We start from the raw sequence: 7,196 nt of genomic DNA, 5'->3' as shown, positions 1-7,196 counted from the left end.
AGCCCATATAAAATTAGGCCTACTAAACTTCTTAGCCCATTAACGCGTACGTACATGTTGTTCCCCTGCAACGCGTTAGCAGTACCACCCGCCTCCCCGACAAAAGCCCCGGTAGCCGCGATGCCTTGATGTTTGTTTTATGGGCCAGATGAATTGCTAGCCCAGTTCGTGAAAAAGGTCGCCTCCTACCTTCACATCGAGATCCACTCCAGGTCCCCTTTCCACGATCTTCATTACTCTTTCCACGCTCCTTCCTTTCCCAGCGAGCAGCAAGGCTGGAAGGCGAGTGGACTCTCAGCAGTCAGCACCACCATCAGTCTCATCTACGACAAAAACAGATCTTCTATCGCCAGGAATCAGCAACACCATCCGGTATTCCTGGCTTCCTGCGCTCCCTGCCCGACGGAGCTGCTTCCCTGCTTGCTGTGCTTGTTCCAGAGTCTACTCCACCACTGCGCCCACCTGTCGACACCAGATCCATGCGCCCTCGATTTATTTTATTTGGTGTAAGATCTACAATCTCCACTGCTTGCTGTGTTAGCTGCTATTTCCCCGTTTTCCCATCTAGATTCACTAATTTTATGCGTCTTTCCAACCCCAGGTTTTCTCCACTCCGTAGCGGTCTTTATCAGCTGCTTGCCTTCTGCAGAGAAAAAAAGAAAAAAAAACAGCTTTCCATCGTTCACCCATTCTACATACATCCTACATCTTCATGTTGTTCATTTCGCTCACAAAGTAAGAGGAAGCACAAACCAATACAATTTCATGGCCGACTTGGCCCTCGCCGGCTTAAGGTGGACAGCATCGCCGATTGTCAACGAGCTTCTTACTAAAGCTTCAGCTTACCTCAGTGTGGACATGGTGCGTGAGATCCAACGACTAGAAGCCACTGTCCTGCCACAGTTCGAGCTGGTGATTCAAGCGGCCCAGAAGAGCCCCCACAGGGGCATACTGGAGGGATGGCTCCGGCGTCTCAAAGAAGCCTACTATGATGCCGAGGACTTGTTGGACGAGCATGAGTACAATGTCCTTGAGGGCAAGGCCAAGAGCGGAAAAAGTCTCCTGTTAGGAGAGCATGGAAGCTCCTCCACTGCAACTACTGTCATGAAGCCTTTTCATGCTGCTCTGAGCAGGGCGCGGAACTTGCTCCCTCAAAACAGAAGGCTACTTAGCAAGATGAACGAGCTCAAAGCAATCCTGACAGAAGCCCAACAACTTCGAGATCTTCTTGGTTTGCCACATGGCAATACCGTCGAGTGGCCAGCTGCAGCACCTACCAGTGTTCCCACAACCACATCACTTCCCACTTCCAAGGTTTTTGGTCGCGACAGGGATCGTGATCATATAGTAGATTTTCTTCTCGACAAGACAACAACTGCTCAGGCAAGCTCAGCTAAGTACTCTCGGGTTTGGCCATTGTTGGAGTAGGAGGAATGGGGAAGTCCACCTTAGCACAGTATGTCTACAACGACAAAAGGATAGAAGAATGCTTCGATGTCAGGATGTGGGTGTGTATCTCACGCAAACTTGATGTCCATCGTCACACAAGGGAGATCATGGAGTCTGCAAAAAAGGGGGAGTGCCCACATGTTGATAATCTCGATACTCTCCAGTGCAAATTACGTGATATACTACAAGAGTCACATAAATTCCTGCTTGTCTTGGATGATGTTTGGTTTGAAAAATCTGATACTGAGACAGAGTGGGAGCTACTCCTTGCTCCATTAGTCTCTAAACAGTCGGGGAGCAAGGTTTTGGTGACTACTCGATGTGAGACACTTCCGGCCGCTGTTTGCTGTGAACAAGTCGTTCATTTGAAAAACTTGGATGATACTGAGTTCTTGGCTCTCTTTAAACACCATGCTTTCTCTGGAGCAGAAATCAAAGACAAGCTCCTACACACGAAGTTGGAACACACTACAGAGGAGATTGCTAAAAGGCTTGGGCAATGTCCTTTGGCAGCAAAAGTTCTGGGTTCCCGATTGTGCAGGAAAAAGGATATTGCTGAATGGAAAGCTGCTCTAAAGCTTGGAGATTTAAGTGATCCCTTCACATCTCTGTTGTGGAGTTACGAGAAGTTAGATCCACGTCTCCAGAGGTGCTTCTTGTATTGCAGCTTGTTTCCAAAAGGTCATAGATATGAACCTAATGAGTTGGTTCACCTCTGGGTGGCAGAAGGATTTGTTGGTTCATGCAATTTGAGTAGGAGAACATTGGAAGAGGCTGGGATGGATTACTTCAATGATATGGTCTCTGGATCTTTCTTCCAATTGGTTTCTAAAAGACATTATTCATACTATATCATGCATGATATCCTTCATGATTTGGCAGAGTCACTCTCTAGAGAAGACTGCTTTAGATTAGAAGATGATAATGTGACAGAGATACCATGCACTGTTCGATATCTATCTGTCCGTGTTGAAAGTATGCAAAAGCATAAGGAAATTATCTACAAGCTACATCATTTACGCACTGTTATCTGCATCGATTCACTAATGGATAATGCAAGTATTATTTTTGATCAGATGCTGTGGAACTTGAAGAAGTTACGCGTATTGTCTTTGTCATTTTACAACAGCAACAAGTTACCTAAATCTGTTGGTGAGCTGAAGCACCTTCGGTATTTGGACCTCACCAGAACATCAGTGTTTGAATTGCCTAGATCATTATGTGCTCTTTGGCACTTACAACTACTTCAGCTAAACGGCATGGTGGAGAGGTTGCCTAACAAAGTTTGCAATTTAAGTAAGTTACGGTATCTGCGAGGGTATAAGGACCAAATTCCCAACATTGGCAAGCTTACTTCTTTACAACAGATATATGTCTTTTCTGTGCAAAAGAAGCAAGGATATGAGTTGCGACAGCTAAAGGACTTGAATGAGCTTGGCGGCAGTTTACATGTACAAAATCTTGAGAATGTTATTGGAAAGGATGAAGCCTTAGCGTCGAAGCTATATCTGAAAAGTCGCCTTAAAGAGTTGACACTTGAGTGGAGTTCTGAGAATGGCATGGATGCAATGAATATTCTGCATTTGGATGTTCTAGAGGGTCTGCGACCGCCACCCCAACTGAGTAAGCTCACAATCAAAGGTTACAAATCTGACACATATCCTGGGTGGTTACTTGAGCGATCCTATTTTAAGAATTTGGAACGTTTTGAGCTTAATAATTGCAGTTTGCTAGAAGGCTTACCACCAGATACAGAGCTCCTTCAGCATTGTTCTAGACTGTTGCTGTTGGACGTTCCAAAACTGAAGACATTACCATGTCTTCCACCAAGCCTTACAAAGTTGTCAATTTGTGGCCTCCCCCTGCTTACTTTTGTCACCAAAAATCAGCTCGAACAACATGACTCTAGGGAAAATATAATGATGGCAAACCACCTGGCATCTAAACTTTCATTGATGTGGGAGGTGGATTCAGGATCTAGTGTTAGGAGTGTACTGTCGAAAGACTATTCATCTCTTAAGCAGTTGATGACATTGATGATAGATGATGATATATCAAAGCATCTTCAAATTATTGAAAGTGGTCTAGAGGAAGGAGATAAAGTATGGATGAAAGAAAACATCATCAAGGCATGGCTCTTTTGCCATGAGCAGAGGATAAGATTCACTTATGGAAGGGCCATGGAGCTGCAAGTGGTTCTACCATTAGGACTTTGTAAACTTTCCCTTTCGTCATGCAATATTATAGATGAAGCTTTAGCTATTTGCCTTGAAGGCCTCACTTCACTGGCAACTTTAGAATTGGAATATAATATGGCACTAACTACACTTCCATCAGAAGAGGTGTTTCAACATTTGACAAACCTTGACATGTTGATTCTAAGTGGTTGTTGGTGTCTCAAGTCACTGGGGGGCTTACGTGTTGCTTCATCTCTTTCCATTCTTCACTGTTGGGATTGTCCTTCTTTAGAGCTAGCACGTGGAGCAGAACTAATGCCGTTGAACCTTGCTAGCAATCTCAGCATCCGTGGCTGCATTCTTGCAGCTGATTCGTTCATTAATGGCTTGCCACATCTGAAACATCTTTCCATTGATGTCTGCAGAAGCTCCCCATCCTTGTCGATTGGCCACCTGACCTCCCTTGAATTATTAGATCTAAATGGTCTCCCTGATCTTTGCTTTGTTGAAGGCTTGTCTTCCCTGCACCTTAAGCACCTAAGTTTAGTAGATGTTGCAAACCTCACTGCCAAGTGCATCTCACAGTTTCGTGTCCAGGAATCGCTCACGGTTAGTAGCTCTGTATTGCTCAACCACATGCTAATGGCTGAAGGGTTTACAGCCCCACCAAATCTTACTCTTTTAGATTGCAAGGAGCCATCATTTTCATTTGAAGAACCTGCAAATCTCTCATCTGTCAAGCGCCTGGATTTTTCGCTTTGCGAAATGGAGTCCCTGCCAAGAAATCTTAAATCTCTCTCAAGTCTAGAGAGTCTTCATATAGGGCGTTGCCCCAACGTAGCATCTTTACCTGATCTGCCATCCTCCCTCCAGCGCATAGCTATATGGTGTTGTCCCGTCTTGAAGAAGAACTGCCAAGAACCTGATGGGGAAAGCTGGCCAAAGATTTCGCACCTTCGCTGGAAGCACATCTACTAATACCAAACTTGCTTCTTTAGACTTGCCACTTGAAATGAATGAGAAGGTACAGGTTCTACTTATTCATTTTCCAGCACAATTGATGAGTTTCTCAATATTTAAAACATTTTATGTTCTAAACAGGCACCTCGATGTCACCCCAACGCGACGCTCTCTCCTCTTGAAGCTCCAGAGTTCAGGACCAAGTCAGAAGCGAATGCGTCAGCTAATGCTGTTGTCCCCGCGGTTCCCTGTCTTTTTCCGCTTGCATTTGCTCCGCTATTTCACTTGTTATATCATTCCTTGATTGTGAACAATTGCCAATGTGTATTTCTCCGACAGAATGAAGTAACTAACTGTGGCTATGGCTTTTACTTTTCATGTGGCAATTAGTCCTACGTGAGGCTAATTAGAGTATGGAATGTCTCATACCTTTACTGTCTTTCTTTGAAGAAAGTAAGAATATTGGCCAAGACATGTTTCTAAATGAAATATGTGCTTCCGTCCTGTGCTTGTTGCTGGCAGGTATACCTTTCTTAAGTGCTCTGCTGTGTGGTCTGCATTTTTATGTACTTCTGTAGCTTCAAGCTCCAAGAAATTCTTTTTTCCTCAAACACAACTCCACAAGTATGCCGAGAGCCCGAGAGGACTGGTGTCTAGCTGTCTGCTGTAGTTTGTAGACAGGATGGGCATCTAGGTCCGAGCTCTCGATTCTTGGAATGTCTGCAATCTAATTTCTTTTCTGAACTTCGTTATCTGACTGCAATTTAGGTCTGAGAAAATTTGCTGCTCTCCTTGGTTATTTTGCTGTAGCGTGGAGTTGGCATTTGGTCAGCTCTCTTGCTTTCAATCCAGGGTGCTGTAGTAGTATGGCAACAGGCCAATCTATATGTAGTGGCATGCATCAGCCAGGCATACAGGAGTAGTTCGGGCTAAGATCACCCATGTACTAGTGTACCTTATAGTTGTTACTAGTATTGTATAAATACTCTAGGCAATGCAATAGAGAAGGCAGTTCATTTTCCTGCACTTGTGCTTGTGTAGTGCTGTGTTCTCAACTCTTCTTCTACCTCTAGCCATGGATTGAGTGTGGGTGAGAGCGTAAGGAGCTTGGGCTTTACGGAACCATCACAACGATGGGATCTCTCCAAGTGTTTCTGGAGATTCGTCGTTGGCGGACGATGAGCTACATTTGTGCAGCATGGATGGAGCTCGAGGACTTGTTCATCTCCTCGCTCTAGTACCAATTGAGGGCTAAACATTTAAGTCGAGGTTGGTTGTTCTCAGCTAAAAAGTGACTGCTTGTTAGTCTGGTTTTAGAGGGTACGGGTGTGTGCTGTGAGGGTTCTTACACCTGTACTGTACATGGTTGATCTGAACATTGTGCAGCCACTGCCAGTGTGCTTGGTGGCGTGGCAGTGGCACAACGAGGAGCCGTGGTTGCAGCATGCCCACTTGGAGCACCTGAACTTGGATGTGCTCGCCCGGATGGCAAGGTAGCAGATGGTACTGCGAGCTCATGTCGTAAACAGGTACTGCGAGCTCATGGTCACCTTGGCCCAACGCGACACCCTCGTCTTCTGCAGAGTCAGCACCCAGTCAGAAGCAAATCCAATGCTGATGATGCTGCCCCTCGGTTCTCTATTTGGGACTTGGGAGTCAGATGGTTCCATTTATACCATTTCACTTATACTGTTATTTCTTTGTTAATAACAATTGCCAACATATATTCCTCCGATAAACCTCTGGTATGTAATTTGTGACGATACAAACTGTGGCTATTTCCATTATCTAAAAACAAACTGTGGCTGTGGCTTTTATTTCCCACTTTTCCTAACCGTCAGGTGCCTGAAAATTAGAGTCGCATCAGGCGATGTGCTAGCCGTGTGGCACAGACACATTATATCTGTTCTCTTATAATTTATCTATAATTTATTAATTGTCTTTGTGTTGTAATATATTAGTATTTTTTTTCTTATCTAACTATAGAAAAATATGAATTTGTTATGTCAATATATATTAGATTTTGTCAGATTTTTGACTTTGTCTATCGGAGTTTTTTTTTAAATGTTTAGATCCGAAAATTATAGATTATGTATAAAAGAATTGCAAGGACCTTTGTTTAAAAGCGGCGTTCAAAAGAAATCCTTGAGCTAGAGAAGACGGAAGACGTGTGCGGCATGACTGTATAGTGAAAAATCGGAAATGTAGTGAAGCATTACTATAATTGTATATGAGATTAGGAGCTCGATCCCTATAAATAGATAAACACCGTGTCTATCAAATGGGTCGGTCATTTCCGAAATTTGTATATGATATTATTTCGTGTCAGTAAGAGCTTCCGAATGTACATGTCTTTATTATTATATATCTTTTGTTACTTTTTCATATCTGAAGCTTATACAACCTTATACCATATATTTTTTTTCATGCATTCATTGCTTGCCTTTAAGATTGCTCTCCCTGTAATGATTATCTTAGGAATAAAATTGAGAGCTAATTATCCTGCTTAATCTCTACTACTTATTAAGTAAGCAATAGTAGTCTGCCTCTGACGTGTTCTGTCAACGACGTGTTCTGCCGTTCTGCCGCCAGAGTCGTACACGCGACGAC

General features: G+C 43.7%; 2 pseudogenes; both read left to right on the top strand.

Annotated features, from left to right (window-relative positions):
• The first annotated feature begins 203 nt into the window (after positions 1–203).
• On the top strand, positions 204–4,979 carry LOC118475574 (putative disease resistance protein RGA4; annotated as a pseudogene).
• The window catches only part of LOC118475573 (putative SWI/SNF-related matrix-associated actin-dependent regulator of chromatin subfamily A member 3-like 1), a 24,750-nt pseudogene continuing 22,192 nt past the window's right edge, over positions 4,639–7,196 (top strand).

This window comes from Zea mays, unplaced genomic scaffold (genome assembly GCF_902167145.1).
Source record: "Zea mays cultivar B73 unplaced genomic scaffold, Zm-B73-REFERENCE-NAM-5.0 scaffold_487, whole genome shotgun sequence".
Classification (NCBI taxonomy): domain Eukaryota; kingdom Viridiplantae; phylum Streptophyta; class Magnoliopsida; order Poales; family Poaceae; genus Zea; species Zea mays.
Note: the sequence above shows the minus strand (reverse complement) of the source record. Positions and strands in the feature narration are given on the sequence as shown.